Source organism: Camelus ferus, chromosome 4 (genome assembly GCF_009834535.1).
Source record: "Camelus ferus isolate YT-003-E chromosome 4, BCGSAC_Cfer_1.0, whole genome shotgun sequence".
Taxonomy (NCBI): Eukaryota; Metazoa; Chordata; class Mammalia; order Artiodactyla; family Camelidae; genus Camelus; species Camelus ferus.
Genome location: NC_045699.1, coordinates 2,772,046 through 2,790,245, shown reverse-complemented (window position 1 = coordinate 2,790,245; position 18,200 = coordinate 2,772,046). Strand labels below are relative to the sequence as shown.

At 40.7% G+C, this 18,200-nt stretch overlaps 1 pseudogene; it reads left to right on the top strand.

Annotated features, from left to right (window-relative positions):
* The first annotated feature begins 1,570 nt into the window (after positions 1-1,570).
* Positions 1,571-18,200, top strand: part of LOC116663346 — a 39,721-nt pseudogene continuing 23,091 nt past the window's right edge.

Genomic DNA, 18,200 nt, shown 5'->3' with positions numbered 1-18,200 from the left:
TCTTACTCAAAATCAAAGAAATACAAGTTAAAACAGCTTTGAGATAACATTTCTTATCTCTCAGATAGGCAAAAATCAGAGAATGACAGCACATTCTGTTGCCAGACTACTGGGAAATAGGCCCCCCCTTACACACCAGGTGGCGGGGACGCCAGCCCGCGCAGCCCTTCTAGAGGGTGACTGGCAATGCTTGGCAGCCCCACAGACACACTTCTGACCCAGCAGCCCCGCTTGTGGGAATCTCCTTTAATGACACTCTTGCATTTGCACAAGTTCACTCATTTTAGGATTGTTTGTAATTGCAAAATATTGAAAACCTAAATGCTCATAGGAGAATGATTGCATAAATTATGGTACAGCCACACAACAAAGAGCTGCAGTTTTAAGAAAGAACAAGGAAGGGCTCTGAGCTGTCACGGTGTAATTAAGCAAAAAGAGTAAAATGCAAAGGGCGTCTATAGTATGCTGCTCTGCACGTGAGCAGGGAGGTGTGATACATGTGTCTGCTTATTCCTGCAAGAGAAATCGAGGAATGATAAACCAGAAACTAATAAAATTGTTTTCCTACAGGGAAAGGGAGTAGGAATAGGGGTAGGAAGATAGGCAATAATGGAAACAAGATACTAGGGAGCAAAGGGGAGTGACACTTCTCCAATTATACTTTTTTGTACAACTCTGATTCTGAGGACTCTGGTAATTTTTCACGCATTCTCCAGATATAAATAAGAGTCAGCCTAGATGGGTGTGTTGGGTGGGGCATGATTCCAAAATGGAATACAAACAGTAGAAAGTGAACCTAACTCTGTTACAAATAAGTAACAAAACCACACTGACTTGAGTGGGAAAGAAAGGAACCAAGTAACTTTGGAAAACAGGAGTTTGATTTTATACTCTAGGGCTAAAGATAAACACAAGTGTTGTACTGCATGTAATAAATGCGTTTCTCACAGAGGTCCTGGTTAGGAAATCTGAAACTCTCTTTTGTGCATCCTGAGTTTGAACAAATAAGTGAATTTATTATAGATAATGAAAGTATAATTTTTCACCATTGGATAAGGAAGTTACAGATAAAGGAATAACCTGGAATGTACCCTGTTTTCTTTGGAGTTGGAGGTATCCATATGAACCTGTGATTTTTAGTATATATTTGCAGGTGCAGAATTCAAAAATAAATACAGCTGGGTGAATGTGTGCTAGTACACATACAAACATGTTCTAGTTCTGTCCTGAGAGGACGACGAGCTGTGAGACCCTAGTTAGAGTGAACACCTTAGTGCCCGGACCTCTCAATACCATTCTCCGGAGGGAGGAACCATGGGTCCTGGGGGAAATGGCGGAGTCTGAGGCTGGGGTAGGGGAAACACAAGAAGATCTTGGAACATCGTGTGGTGCCAGGAAGCCAGTTTGAAAATGGGAGTATTGGATTTTAACCCACAGCATAATATATATCTCCAGGCATTCATACATGTAAATAAGTAGATAAATAGGGAGAAGGGACAGCATTTTCTTACAATGGAATTCCAATGAGTTTAGAAGGAAAGACGGGACTTAAGATCACCATCAGGCAAACATGCCGTCATTAGGGGACATTGAAAGTAGGTACAGGTGCACTCTGCTATTTTTACAACTTTTCTCCAAATCTAAACTTATTTTCAAGTAGAAAGTTTTAAAAAAATAAGTAAGAGCTTGAGGTACAAGTAACGCTTCCTTATCTTCTTTTTGAGTTTGATATGCAAACGCAGAACCCAGACAGATTCTGATGACGCCTTTGCTGTCAGAACTCACTATGTGAAGTGAGGCTGAATAGACTCACAAGACGCCTGCATTTACTATATATTTTTGTTGCAATATTATTGAAACTTGGTCTAGAGTTTATTCTTATTCCCCAGGAGTCAACCATCAGCTCCTTGCTTATTCTCTCAATTTACTCTTCTTAGAGGGCTCATTAATTTATTTTGCATCAGCTGTCACTCTTTAAGTGAAAAGTCTGTTCCTGCCACTAGCCTGATTGTCTTCAATGTCTCCCTAAATCAGCCTCAGGGAAAGTTCCAGCTCTTAAACTTCACTCTCAAGGCATTGCCTGCTCTGTGCCTTCAGCCTCATTTTAAAGACTCCTGCTCTTCCTTGAATGTAAAGCCCTTGCCTTGCTGAGCTATTCTCACTTCACCAAATTCACTCATCCTACGCCTCTTGGCTCTTGCCCATAATGTTCCTTCTCCTCCAAATCCTTCTTTTCTATTTCTTCTTTGCCTGGCAAATTCCTTCAAATGATAGCTTAAATGTTACTTTCTCCACAAAACATCCCCTGAGCCTCCAAGACCAGCCTTCAGTGCCCTCTTAGGTGCTTCCCTATAAACCTAATTTTAATTCCCCTGTCCTCATTTACCCACAGGAGCGTAGTAATGTCTGTATCTTTCTTTGGACCCTCTGTGGTATAAATAATGAATTAGACATAACACCATTTGCAGCAACATGGATGCTCCCTGGAGAATGTCATTCTAAGCAAAGTAAGCCAGAAAGAGAGAAAAATACCATATGAGATCACTCATATGTGGAATCTAAAAAACAAACAAACAAACAAACAAACAAAAACAAAGCGTAACTACAGGACAGAAATAGACTCATAGAGAATACAGACTTGTGCTTGCCAGGGGGGCAGAGGGTGGGAAGGGATAGACTGGGATTTCAAAATTGTAGAATAGATAAACAAGATTATACTGATAGCACAGGGAAATATACACAAAACGTTATGGTAGCTCACAGAGGAAAAAATGTGACAATGAGTGTGTGTATGTCCATGTACGACTAAAAAATTGTGCTGAACACTGGAATTTGACACATTGTAAAATGATTATAAATCAATAAAAAATGTTAAAAAAAAAAAAAAAAGAATGAATTAGAGGAGGGCAAGACCGTTTTAAAGGCTAGAGACCAGTAAGAAGCCCCTTAGGGAAATCCACCAGGAGCTCATGGTTGCCTGTGTTAGGTTACTGGCAGTGGAGATGGAACCTAAAGATATTTAGAAAGTAGGTTGTAAGATCCTGGAGGGAAATTTGTCCTGTTTGCCATTAGATTCACAGCAGGGAAACTCTCACAAATCTTGCCTTATAACCATGGTTCCAATTCCACGTCCTGCCCGTGGAACAGCTCACTTCACCCTTAACTGTCCTGATACTTTCTTTTCTGTAATTACCTGTGGAGCTCTATGAGGCTGGCACTTTGCATATCCTGCTGGCTGTGGATTGCTGACTCAGTTCATCTGACTAATCGGGGAATATCTCAGTTCTTACCACTCTAGACCCTTCGGGCTTGTTTATTTGCTTACTTGCTTGTTTGTTTACTTGCTTTTGGTGGGTGGTGGCCAAGAGTAGATAAGAAACTAGTACCTTTTCTGCCCCTATGCCAGTTTCCCATGCGAAAGGTCCTACTTATAGTTCTTTTGTAACATTTTTTCAGTTATCCAGTTTTTAAGTGTTTGGATTATCCTTGACTTAAACTTCTCTTTTATGAGTCATCCGTAACTTGCCAAGTTTTGCTCTGAAGTCTGTCCACTGTCTTCATTTTACCCCAACCATAGTCTTCTCATATCTACATTATTATGTTATTATAAGAACCTCCCAGTTTGCATTCTTAATTCCTTTGCCTCATTATCCTCAACTTTGCAAGAATTATGTTGATTCTCAGCTTTGATGTTGGATTATCTCAGTGAATTGAATTTTTCCACAGAATTTGAAGTATTAAATCAGATAATAGATGGATGCTTTGTAAATATATATCCCCTAGCTCTTGATTTATTCCTTTCTTTCTTAGGTTTTTTTCACTTTAAACTCTAATGCTTGATTTTAAAGGGCTTTCATAGCTGAGCCAATATTTGTTTAACCTTAATTTCTACATAGAGAGGGAATAGTATACCAATTAGGAATAAAGGCTGGAGAATTTAATCCCAGCCTCACATCTTGGGTCCAGTACTACACAGGAGAAATCACTTAATCCATTTAGGCCTCTGTCTTTTCAATTTTAAAATTGAGGGTGGGGTAACATGTCTTTTAGGGTTATTGTCTGAGGACTAATTAATCTTTGCAAACTACTACTTGGCATGCTATACATGTCACATTTTATGATATTGGTAGTAAATAAAGGTGTATTAACATTAATCTTTTACATTAACATTGATCAGTACTGAAGCACTCAATATACGTTATATATTTTTTGATGTAACTGCACATGTGTTAATAGGCAGGAAACACTTAAGTCATGAAGTGCTTTCACTTGGAAGAAAATCTCAGATGCAGCACATGTTAAAAATGCTAGATGACTTCTAAATATAAGTAATGACAGCAGGAGACCCATTACAACAGGACATGTAGAAAAAGCAGTCTAGGAATGAACTTTATGCTTAACAAAATGAAAGTAATCTATTCCATGAGGGACACAATCCCTTCGTGTTTATGTTATCCGCCTTTGCAATTAATCAAATCCAGAAGGAGCAAACCAGCCAACAGCTCAGGCCAGGTTAATGTTGGGCCATTTCCAAGTCATGTGTGATACAAACTTGCTACAGCATCTGATTAACCAGTTTACACTAAGATGACTATAGTAATGAGGAATAAAGGTTGCAGTAAATATGATTTCAAAGAGATAAAAGGAGAGGAGGTCTGCTGGGAAAGGTTGTACCGAAAAGTGTAAATATGGTTCTAGTGAACGGCCAAATAGTTTTCTGGCTTTACCAGTTCTGAACATTTCCCCCCATTTGTGCACACGCTCTCTCTCACTTGCTCTTATTTTTGTCTCACCTCCAAAATTTAACATTGATAAGATGTTATTTAATATACCAACCATATTTGTACCACCCCAGTTATTAGTAAATATTTTTTATAGCTTTTTGAGAAATTCTGAATTCACTCAAATGTAACGCTTTATATTGGTGGTCATGTCTCTCTAGTCTTTTATAATTTTGCCTATTTTTTCCTTCATAATATTGATATCTGAAGAGGTCAAGCAAGCTGTTTTGTAGAATGGCCCATAGTATACATTTATTTATTTTCTCACAGTTAGATTCAATTTAAATATTTTCAGAGAAATACTGCATAGTTGGTTTTGTCCCCTATTTACATCACATCAGGAAGCATGTCATTTTAGCCTGTCCTGTTATTTATTGGTGATATTAAACATGCTCACTTGGTTGGTTGTAAGCATATCTTTTTCTCTTTGAAATTATAAATAAACAGTAATCAAAGAATATCTTGTTCAGTAACCATCTTTCATCCAGTAGTTTTCTGTCATCTATTTGTAATCCTTGCCAAAATCATTTATTACATTAGTGGTTGCAAAATACTGATTTTCTACCTCTAAGAAAAATGTTAAATTTCTACAAATTAGCTTCCATTAGATGGCCCTTGGTTTTGGTAATCATTTACTCATTTTATTTAGAATTTCTTAGGAAGTAAGTGAGAGAATTAGCTTCAAACGTTATTTTCACCTTTAAAGGTCAAGCACTTTGAAAGTCACCCTAAGAGCTAAGGCACCAAAAAATTAAAGTTTATCAGCAGTGTCAGTAATTAGATTCAGAAAGTTAAATTTCTGTAATTAGTCCCATAGTTATGTTTTCACCTTATAACTTAAGTTAAACACTGTGTTAGTAGAGTCAGTGTGCCTGTGTTTTTGCAGAGGAAAGTTGTTTAGCATTCTAAGATGCACAGTATGAATTTTTATGTGCAGGCAAAAAATTAAATCTTACTAATTCATATCGCTCTTATTGAAGATTTATTCTTTGAAAGCCTCTTTATTACCTGACCTTGATAGCATGTTTTAAGCACAGTTTCAGGATATTGTAAGAAACATGTCTTTTTTTTTTTTTTTTCATACTAAATAGGCAAGGTTATATTTAGGGTTTAAACTAGTCCCTAAATATCCTTAATAACCCCTGGGAGGGGATAAGAAACATTTCTAAATCTGTTTCACTACTATTTGTATTGAACACTTACAGGGTACAGACAAAGCTAACTGATGTAATTAATGATGTAATATCAAAGAGAATACTGAAATTCTGTGTTTTATTAGCAAGTTGTAGATTGTTCCTTAATTGAGGGTTCATTATGGATGGAATTCACTGTTAACAGCTGTGTCCTTTCCTTTCAGAATTAGAGACTTCTAATTGACAGTAATGAAACTATATTTTAAAATATTCTTAATTATGATTGTTCACTACTTCAGAGTTACTTGAATTTATAAGGCCTAACAATTTTCAAAGCTCAAAAATAAATAGAATCATTTGAATGATTACCATCCATGTATACAAGTGGATTTATCCTGACCTTTTTGACTAGTAGAAATATTCATTTTAATTTATCCCACAATGAAGGTGGATTCCTTCATTATTCTGCATTTCAGTTTATCTGTTTCATAACAAGAGCTTTTATTATGGTTTTTAAGGAAAGCTGCCTTGAATTTATATTTCTCATAAGTAACAAAAACTTTATCTGAGAAGTATCCTTTGTACATTTTGAAGGAAGCAGAAAGTCACTAAAGGCAAAATCAGGGACCTGGATATTTGTGTTTTGGGTACTCAGGCTGGTACTTGACTTTTACCTCTTATTAGCAGGTGAGTACCACAGAGCACAGGAAATGGTAAAGGATTGAACACTTGAGAAACAGGTGTTTGAGGAAACTTTAAATTAATGTGAAGCCTCTCAGACAGGGATAACTGTCTTACCACTTTTGTTTGAATAGTTGGTGAAGGTTTGGTGGATTTATACAGATAGGTCTGAAGTAGAGCCTGTTTTTGAAAAAGCAGTAACTTATTTTCAAGTTTTAAAGTCAGTGTCTTTTATTTCACTGTTTTCTAAGCTGGTATACAGAGTGCTGCTGATCTGGTAGGGTGACATAAGCGGTGTGAAGACAACCTTTTAGTAGCAGAGAAAGGTAGTGTTTCTGGCTAGTGGGATACATTTTTCCTCAAATAGTACAAGTAATGTATGAGTCTTGTCTGCTAGGACCCTTGCATCACTCCAGTACGCTGGCAGAAGGTATGATCTGTGTTCCCTAAAGTGGGAGACAGAGGCATGTGCTTTTACCCAGCAATTGCAGAAACCAGCGTCAAGAATTTAAAAATCACATTTCTCTTCCTTACTCAGTGTTTTACCCAGTAGGCACCTTTGTTTTTTATTTTCTTCACTTTATTTTGTTTTTCTTCTCATGGTTATTGAACGTTGAGTTTCGGTTAATTCCTTTTCTTTTAAGTCTGCCACCTGAGCTAATATAGACAACAGGCATCTGGCACAGGGCAGAATTGTCTTCTGATCACAATTCTATTGCTGTCTCCATCTGCTGGTATAAAGAAGTAATGCTCTTGCCAGAATAAGCCAGCTCATTTTCATTTTAACAAACACAAATTGAGAAATAAGGAATTATGTTCCTAATGTGTTTTCTTTCTTTGTGACAATTAAGTCAGTTTGAAGATGCAAAACTTCATCGGGATGTCAGCTTTTGTAGGCATTGTCTTTGGGGTTTTTTAAAAAGGCTTTTTGTTAGTAACATAAAAAATGTCAAAGAGCCATTAAAAATCTGATATATTAACCATGCCTAGATTCCATACATTTTGTTCCTTAGGGAATTAGAGAAAAATCTAATTATCTCAACATTTTTCCAACCGTGTGCATCAAAAATTTAATAGTGAGAAATCTAAAAAATCCTGATAGTCTTTGCACATTCCCAGTTTCATGGGGTTTTGCATCATTGCTTCTGAATTGCTAATGAAGAGCTCAGTGTGGCTTCCAATGCATCTCAGATATTCTGGGTGGTGACCGGCTAGAGTGGTACTGACGTCACAACAGACAGCTGTTGCCTTTCTGTCGCCTGAGTCCTGGGTGAGTGCTGTTGCCCACTCCAGCCTCGCTCTCCCAGTGCCTGGCTCACCAGCTGGCTGTGTGTTCCGCAAGCTCTGTGGAGGAGCAATGCAGAGCATTGGTTTACAGATACTATGGAAAGTACACCTTCACTCACTCTGTATGATGAAGCAAATACCAACACGATGAAGGTATGTGACTCTTTGATTTAATAACGTGTACAAAAAGTGATCAAATGTATGAAGAGTTATGCATACTCACTTAGTACCCTAATTTTTGCTAGGGGCATGTGTGATAAAGTCCTATGTCCAAAATGAGAGCATGTTTTTAAATGGTTTTTGTTTATTTTTGCAAAGATACGTTTGTTTAGATTGATAGAATAAGGAGCAGGATTCCTTTAGTTCTCAGCATTAGTACAAGTTCCTTCTACTCTACCCCTACATTTGTGACCCTTTCTGTACCCTGAGGACAGAACAGTTTGCCTGTGTGCTCATCAATACTTGTGTAAAGCAGCACAGTTCAGTTGGAAAATGACTTCTCTTTCAGGTTCATCTTAAAATAGAAATACTGTATGGCTCTTTCATCTTTACATTTTTATTGTGGAACAAATACAGTGTGGATAAGACATCTTTTGGAAATTAAGAAACTAAGAACCTTAACTTTAAAAGAAGATGTTAATTTTTATACTCCTTTTTGGAAGACTAGATCAGAATTGTTTTAAAAGTGCTTCTTAACAGCAACACCTAGTTCTGTCATTGCTCTGATTAGCGGAGTCGAACACCACATTGCAAAAGCGAGCACATGCTAACTGCATTATGTGGTTTTTGAGATCTGATTTCTAATCATACTGTCTGCAAACTTTGACATTTACTTTGATATTTTATGATTCTTCTAAACCAGACTCTAACCATGTAGGTGAGACTGAATAACTAAAAATGTCCATTAGTGTATAATTGACTTGTTTGGAAGATTTTTGAGAGTTTTGTTTACTTTTTATCTGGATTTAGCTGAAATTTTAACAGTATTTGGAATTGCTGCAATACTTTCAACCCCTCTCTGCAATTTGAAACAATTATTTTGACCTTAAGAAATAACTCATCTCTTTTTTTTAGAGGAGATAGGACAAAGCTCATTACATAGCCTTTTTTTTAAATCAATGCTGAATATAATTACTCCTTCTTTTGTTTCTTTCTGATTCCCAACTGTGAAATCAGGATCATGAAGACATTAACAGCTATTATTAAAATGAGGGCTTTTTTTTAATCAGATGTATTATTTCAAACAAATGCCAGGAGAATTTCATCATTTCTTTTTCAAGCCTGAGGTTTTAAATTTTATGTCGAACTATGAAAGAAAAAATGGAAATAAACAGCACATAATTCTTACACACAAATGCTTTTAGCCATCCTTTGCCGCATTCCACCTTTTTCTCTTTTTGAAGTATCCTTCCTCTTTTTTGTTTCTTCTGTTATTTCCTTTAGGTTATCTCTCTCTGCCCTTCGCAGCTTGTGTGTGTGTGTGTGTGTGTGTGTGTGTGTGTGTGTGTGTGTGTGAGAGAGACTTTCTGAATGTTTGTCTCTTCCTCTCAGTCTTTTCCCTCCCTCTGTCTTCCTCCACCTGCCCGTTGGTCCTTCCCGCCTTGTCTCAGTCTGTCCCCCTCTCTGATCATCTGCCTGGTCACAGGGCCCCTCTCCCTTCCCTGTCTGAGTCAGTCTCTGTGTCTGCCTGTCTTTCCTTTTTTGCTCACCTGACCCTCTCCCTGGCCTGTCATCTCCCTCTCTCCCTCTGTGCCTTTCTCCCTGCCCAGCTATCTCTGCACCTTCGTCTCTGCGTCTGTCTCTGTTCCTCTCCCTTCCTGTTAGTCTTGCTCATCCTTCTTCTCCCTTTGTCTCCGGGGTGCCCCTCGATGTGCCCCTTCCCCTTTCTGTCTGTCCCCCGACTTCTTCCTCTCTCACCCTCCTTTTACTCTTCTGTGCCTCGCTTTCTCCCTGCCTCTCTGTCCGTATTTGCTTCTCCCAGTCTCCTGGCTGCTGTTCCGTTAGTCTTTTGCCTCCGTTTCTCTCCCCATCTTAGCATTTTGCTCCCTTTTCCACCCTCCCCAAGGTCCTTCTCTTTCCCCAAGGTCCAGGCTTCACTCACACACGTACACGCTCCAAATTTTCATTGTCATACAGATTTTCAGTTTTCACTGGAACGAGATCTGCGCTTGACTTTAAATGCCTTTTGGTTATTTAATAGCAGTCACTGGTCAGATTTTATGTCAAACTCTGTTCTTTTTAAAAAACACTATTGGGTAATAATTATATTTTAAATCAATAGATTTTATCCCTTCCTTATTAGTTTAATTTTCAGACATTTATATTTCAGGACTTTCAAGTGGATTGACATGCTCACATACTGAAATTGTCAGTTAAAACATTTTGTCTCCGCGGCCGCATCGCTGCCTCCGCAGCTGGCGGCGGAGGAGCTTTTCCCTCCGCCCCGCCGCCTGCCTGTCTCCGCCTCAAGGAGCCAAGGAGCTTCTAGAGGAAGAGCAGCAGCAGCACCGAGGCGCGGAACAGCCATGACAGTAACACGGCGGCCGCCACTGTCGTCGCCGCGGGCATGCGGGTCCGGCCGGCCTCCGGCCACCTCTCCTACCTACGGACCCCCGGGGCCTGGGCAGGACCTCGGCTCCGGGCCCGGGGACCCCCCCCCCGGCCGCCCCCACGGCCGGCAGCAGAGTGCTGCTGCGCTCCAGCTCGGCCGGGTCGGGGTGCAGGCCGGTCCTCGGGGCTGGGCCGGCGGCGGCAGCGGCGGCGGGAGGAGGGACCGGGCTCCGCCCAGCACCGCGGGCTCAAGCCGCCGTCGGCGCCCCCTGGCGGCCAGCGCGGTGACCAGCAGCCACGCGGCCGCTCAGAGGAAGCCCCGCTCGGGGTGGGGGGCCCGAGGCCGGCGGCTCCGGAGCTGCAGAGCCCGGCGGGGAGAGAGGGGGCGGCGGAGGACGAAGGGCAGGAGGGAGAGGGCGGTGAGGGCGGCGAGGACGAGGTCCTGGAGGCCGAGGAGCCGCTGCGGTCCGGCCGGACCGTGAATGGCAGTGGGCTGCTCCCTACAGCTGCCGGGAAGACTGTTCGGGCTCGGAGGAGGAGGAGGACGGGGACGTGGCCTCCAGCGGACGGGTGTTGAAGGACGGCTCCCGTTCCCGGCACCGGCCTGGGCGGGGCCGGAGTGAGCCTCTCTCCCCGCTGCCTGCGAAGTCGGCCGGCGGCGGCTGAGACCTCAGTTCCGGGAGGGGAGGAATCGCGATGCACGACAGGGCGGCGCCGCCGGGAGTGTAGACAGGAGCCGGGAGTGTAGACCGGAGCCGGGGTGTAGACCGAAACTGGGAGTGTAGACAGAAGCCGGAGTGTAGACAAGAGCCGGCAGTGCAGACCGGAGCCGGGCATGTAGACAGACGCCGGGAGTGCAGACAGTAGCCGAGGGTGTGGACAGAAGCCGAGACCTCGAGGCGGTGGCGGTGGCGGCGGCGGCGGCGGCGGCGCAGGGAGGAGGGTGTGATCAGCTGGACTCCAGCCCCGCGCCTAGACGCCGTGTTAACGCTGAGAACCTGGCCCCTCTCCTGCCGCCGCCACCGCTCGCCGACATGGACTCAACCTTGGATTCGTCCACAGGCTCCCTTCTTAAAACCAATCATCATATCGGCGGTGGGGCCTTCAGCGTGGAACCCCCAGGATTTTTTCTAACAGCTTCCCTCCCAGTGCGCCGGTGGCCGCCTCCAGTTCACTGAGGACCAATCACTCCAATCATACCTATGTGAAAAACACCCGTAACAAACCGAAGCGTTCCGAGCCTGAGGAGGAACTTCTCCAGCAATTTAAACTGGTGCCAGCTACTTGTGGATGTTTCTGTTAGCTGCTGCCTGCCTATTTTCCCTCATGTTGGGACTGACTTAGCTACGAGTGAGAGGGACAGGACTCTCCGAGGATGGAGGACTCGTCAGTAAGTATTAAACCCTCTGGGCAAGGGAGCAAAGGGCCTGTGGTTAGTGCTGGGCTCTGACCGCACTGGGCATCCTACCTGAGGTGATTTCTGTCAGCAAGGTCATGGTTTAATAGTGAAACACAACAGACAGTGTATTTTGGTCATTTTTCTTTAAGAAAGAACATGATTACCATGATCAGAATGAAAATCCCATGGCTACTTCTAAGGTTTTCTGTATGATGTATGTGGGAATTGAAAACATCTTACAAAAGAACAGACTATTACAAATAAGCCTAAGTAAAATGCATTTATGTGTTTAACTTACATTTTCTTTTCGCCTTAAATAACCATAGGTGCAGGTGCCAATCCAATTACTCGATAGTTTGGAGGTTTTTTTGATTGTTCAGGAGCATCATCCATCATGCACTGGGATTTTTTTTTTTTTTTTGGTTGGTTGGTTTTTGTTTTCCCAAATTGAGTTGTGGTTCTAAAAGGCGAAGTAAGATCTCTTGAAACTCTGGTTAATTATTTTGTAGTATTAAATATATGTGTAGGTAGTTCCATAATTTCTTTAAAATTTAAAAATGATTGATTGCCAAGCCCAAAGCACCTCCCCTCCCACCAGTGAAAAAAAGTTCTGGTAGGGCCGTGCAGGAGTTTGCAGTCAGATTCACCTGAATTGGTTTCCAGGCTCTGCCTTTTAACTTACTAAATATCTGTAGGCAGGTGTGTTTGTCCACTCGTTAAGCCAGCATCACTTTCTGTGCTGAGCACTCAGGATACAGGAGTGGTAAGGCAGAGCATCCCTGCCCTTCAACATAGGAAGGAGGTGGGTACTGACCACTTATGTTCTGTGAAGGGAGTGAGGGTGGAGTGATTGGTGTGCCCTTCTTCAGAGATGATGAGGGCAGGCACTATGTGAGGTGAGACTGGAGAAGGAGACGGCCTTGCAGCAGTCAGGAGAGCATTGGGGCAGTGATTACAGGAGGAGGAAAGGCCTGGAGCTGAGCAAGAGCCTTCTGTAGGTGAGAGTGCCTTGAGCAAGGGGGAGCGAGCCAGAGTTTGAGCTTCCCTTGCATAATCTGTAGAACAGTGCGAATCTTGGTTAGAATGATGCCTGGGAAGATTAAAAGAGAGAAAGTCAATTTAGTGCATGATGGATGGCCTGCTGAATACATAATTTCTCAGTATTAGGTCCTTTCCCTCACCCCTTGAAACTTCCTACCCTTTTCACCCAACATGAATTCAGTGTATCATGGTTTGTAAAACTGGCTTACTGTTATTAGTTTTATTTCAAACTAGTGAATGATGGCAGACTTTAAAGTGTAGGAGCAAAAATAGTATAAACTTTGGTTTGAATATAGCCAATTCTAAGACAGTCAGATAATTGATTATAATATTCCTTAAAGGGATTAGAAGAGGACTGAAATCCAGAGCTCACTTTAATTGGTACCCTGGTTGCAAGAGTGATACATTGTGTCCTGCCTCAGATATTTGAGAAAGAAAAGAAATAAGGTCACATAAGAAGTTAAATTAGGAAAGCTCAGGTAAATGACAACCTATGAGCACTAACTGTCTGCATGTTTGTTTCTCTAACAGAATCGGTCTGTTCTGTGAACTGGCCCTTTCTAAGAACTAAATGCTTTACAAGTATAATCTCATTGAACCTGCCCAACAACTCACAGAGGCCAATGGTGGCATCTTTACTTTATAGACAAAGACAGTGAGGCTCAAGTAAGTTAAATGTATCCACAATTGAACAGCTATTGAGTAATAGGACTAAAATTTGGTTTCAGATGTTTTTCAATGAAAAAGCCCATTCTACTTTGGATATTGTTTGTAGGGGATTTTCTAAAAGGATATTTTTATTAGGATTAAGAAAATAATTAATTACTTCTTAGGATTACATACATAATTACTGATAAGCATAATTCTCAACTAAGATGACCTGTCACATCTTTCTTGTCACTATTAAGATGAATGACTAATATCCCCTTAAGTACTAAAATTTCAAATGGCATAGAAAAGGATTGGCTTGCTAGAGCTTTGGTACCCTCCTCACCTCCACCAACGTGGAAGGAAGGAAACTATATGGTGGTTTGCATTTTAATAAGTGGTAAATATGAGGTAGCCTGGGTGATGGAAAAAATAGTGGCCAAGAGGTAGAGGAACTGGGTCCTAGGGCTCGTCCAAATGACCTCAGTCAAGTTCCTTAACCTCTGAGCCTCATTCTTAAGTATTAAACTGGAGTAGTAACTTCTACTGTCTGTGGGGTTGTTGTGAGGGTCAAGTGTGACAGTTTGTTAAATGTAAAGTGGTATTATTCAAAAGTTTAGATAAAATTTGTCATTTTCCTGCTGAACTACCGTATATATGTAAAGTCATTTCTGTAAGTGATATTTAGTAGTGTATTTCCTACCTCTTCAACATTTAACTTTTATTAAATTCTTTAAATACACATTGTAGACATTGATAGAGAAATCTTAGTCAAAATATAATGAATCCTTAAATTCATTGTACGCTTGACATGTATATCCTGGTGGAAAGAAGTGCTTGTGAGTTCAGTTAGTCTGCACACCCAACGGTGAATAATTTCACTACCTATATTTATGTATCCTTTGTCATGTTATGATGTTTTGCCAATGCTTAACCACATGGTTCATTGGTCAAGTGGTGTGCTTAAGGAAACAGTTTTACTTTGAGTAATAATTTCATCAGAAGATTGTAGGTTATATGTTAGAGTAAGCCTTAGTAAGCTTTTATTAGTCATTTAAATTGTGCATAGCATATAATAGATTAGCCTTTTAAATAGTTCCTAATCATTTGATCTTTGAAGACTTTTCATTGATATCCTAGTTTTATTAATTAAATTACCTTCATTAAATTAAAAATAATAAGTAATAATAAAATGTTTTGTCTTCCAAAGATACACATTTTAGACTGTTAAAGGGAATTTTTTTCTTTTAAATGATTTTTCTAGTTAATTTTCTTGTTTTTTTAGAAAACAGTGTTTAAATTTTCACTTTTTAAGGTACTTAAGACAATATCCACTTCACAATTGTGTTCCAGTTTATAGGTAAACTTGTATTTTTTATATGTATATGGCTTTTTTAAAAGTACCATTCTGTATTTTCCAAATGTGTTATGGAAGATACATGTTGGAATTTTTTTCTTTCATTTTTAGCTTCTTATTTTGAAATACGTATAGATTCACAGGAAGTAGCAAAAAAATATTACAGAAGTCCCACGTGTGCCTTTTAAAGATTTTTAACATTAAAAAAATGTTTTTCTCAAGAGTTTGTGTCTTGTATCTCCATATTTAAAATGGTCTGAGGAACAGAAACTTGCTTAGCATTTACCTACTTACATAATCCTACAACTATCATCATCCTGTTTTTATTTTGTTTTGTAAAACAGGTTAAGATAGTGTGTCCCAGTAGGACTGTAGCAGAGCTGTCAGGAAAGACAATTAAATGTACAGGTAACAAGTTATGTATGTTTAAGAAGCAAGGAAGATACATAAGAGGAAAACCTTCTCCCAGCTGAGCTAAGTGTCATTTCCACGTGTCACTCTCCCTCCTGTGGAGTTAGGAGGCGCTCCTCTTTTCTGCATTCTTTTGGTGCCCCTGCTGCTTGTCATAGTTCCCTTCTCCGCTGTATAATCAGACTCCTAGTTGCGGGGGGGGGGCATGGAGTGGGAGTGAAATAGAACCCCCCCAAAAAAAGACTGTCTCTGCAAATCTTGTCACACCTCCATAGCTGGCCAACTCCCTTTCTGATTGATATATGATTTCTTTAATAGAGTTAATACAATGATTTTTTTCAATTAAATTCCTTTAAACTCTAGAGTTCCACAGATAGACTTTAGTAACTAGAGGAAAGCCTGAAGCCCAGTTACTTACTGTCTTTTGACCCAGCCCCACCTTCTCACTTGAAACTTACCAACTTGTGTAAAAAAAAAATATGCATGTGTATGTACACACACACACACACACACAGAACCTATACATGAGTCCTAGTTAACTGCCCTTGTTTTATAACTTACATATAATATGATATAAAAATGTTACATATAGCATGCAAATATATATCCTAGTTGCTAATTTGATTCATATATAAGCTTCTGGAGGACCAAAAAACTCCTAAAACTAAGTGCAAAAATGTCTATGGACATGCACATGTATCAGCTCTGCATTTCTGCAGAGAAGATCCTTGGGTTTGCTAATAAGCTTCTCAAGTGGGAGAGGTCCTTTCCTGCTCTAAAAGTAATGAAGAATTATGCTTTATGGTATCTGTAAATCATTACTCAACCTACTACGTTGATTTGACATCTCTTTTCCTTTATATTCAAATACTTAAAAGGGTATATGATTTCCTCCTTTAACAGCAGGCATTTCCACAAAAATCATATGGCTTTTTTTCAGGCAGTTTGAACATACACAGCGCTGAGTACCAAGCACATCTGCTGTCAGGCTGTGACGCGGGGTCGGCAGGGAGAGACAGCGGAACGGTTTATTGTCTCCGTACTTTCACGGTGCTGGCTAAGCCACAGCTCCTTTTAACAGGTAGAAAATGAATGACAGCAAAAATTGTGGGCTGAATTGCCCCCATTGAACTCCAATGCCACAATTGTAGAGAAGGCAAAAGAAATACATTAACTATTAATAACTACTAAAACAATTTGATGTGGTGGACATAGCTTAAGGAGTTTTTTAAGGATTAAAAAGCCATTTAATCAAATCTGTAAGTGTGTGAGACTGGATGTGCTCACTTTGTTCATAGCCATAGGAAGTGGAACCAATTAAGTTGGACAAAACCTTAGGTACTTTAAAGGGAATTTCTATCGCTCACTCTGCAATGCGATGTATAGTGTGCATTTCTGGAGACCGTGAGGTTCTCAGTGGTGCTCACTCATGCCTACTGGCAGCATGTGCAAGCAATGAAAGGGTGTGCACTCTGTTGTGCACATCCTGTTACAGAGTGTGAAGTTGGACGGCGGCAACTGAAAGACAACACCAGTTCTACCTCAAGCTGTTTTTAACCCTATTTTTACTGAGCATGAAATACTCTTTGACTGAAAGAAAAAATAAAACATTTTTGAGCCTTTTTCCCCTGAGCATAATCCCTAGGTGCTTTCTTTAAAGAGGGTTGTGATCCTTTGTTAGAAAGAATGTGGTTGGCAGTTGAAGAAGTGAAGGATGACACATTAGTAGTTATAAAACAGAGTGTCTGGCAATTGTAACCTAAATTAAAATACTATAAAGGATATATTTTTGTCATAACAAGGAAATTGGTCATGTTAGATCTACTGATTCAAATGCTAGAGAAAATAAAGTTTCACATGTTGATGAAAGACATTAAGCCATCAAAGAACCTCTCTGGGTGGATTAGATAAATGTGCCAGGAGCCCAGCAGGAGTTTTGCTTAGACTCTTTGATGACAGAGCTTAGTACTTTTAAGGCTCTCAAAGAATTTCCATTGTGATCCTGTGATAAGAATGAAGTGCTAGTCATGGATAAAAAACACATAGAAATTCATTTAGTTACACCAGTGGTGCAGAGGGGAAAACATCAAGGGAAATAGAATTCTGAAGGAGTGAAGGGAATGCCACATGAGAGGAGCTAAAATACCATGAGGATTGAAGGTTTCTTAAAGAATAGCCCAACACTTGCCACAGTCTGTTTAAAGCACATGACATTAGGAATGGCTGAATCAACTGGAGCTACTTTTATGGTGATGCGCACTTCTAGTCATGAACTTTAACTACAGATGTTATCATGCTGTGAACCTAGCACAAAATATGTTAGTAAGGGTGTGATATATGAGACTAGACTACGCAAAAGATTGATGACTGCAGTGACTTGTGACGCTAATTAGAACTAGGCCAGGCCTCACAGGCTAAGGGCACAGTCCTCCGTAAGTCTGCTCTCACTTCCCGCAACCAGGCCACCCTCACTGCTGACCAGCTGGCTACCCGTTACCTGTCAGGTTTGATAATTCCCTAGAATGACTTACAGAACCCAGGAAAGTGCTATCCTTACAATTACGGTTTTGTTGTAAAGGATACCGATCTGGACTGGCCAAAAGGAGGGACACACAGGGCAACGTCTGGAAGGGTCCCAGATGCAGAGCTTCCCTTGTCCTCTCTCCATGGGGTTAGAATGTGTTACCCTCCTGGCACACAGATACGTGACAATGTGCAGAATAGTGCTATTCGGGGGAGCGCAACCAAGCTTCAGCATTCAGAGTTTTTATTAGTGTTTCTGCATAGGCATGATTGAGTCATTGGCCATGCAGTTGAACTCAGGCTCCTGACCCCCTTCCCTTGCCAGAGGTCATGCTGGCATCACATTGGCTCAGAGCCCCAACTTTCTAGTTGCATGGTTAGTCTTTCAG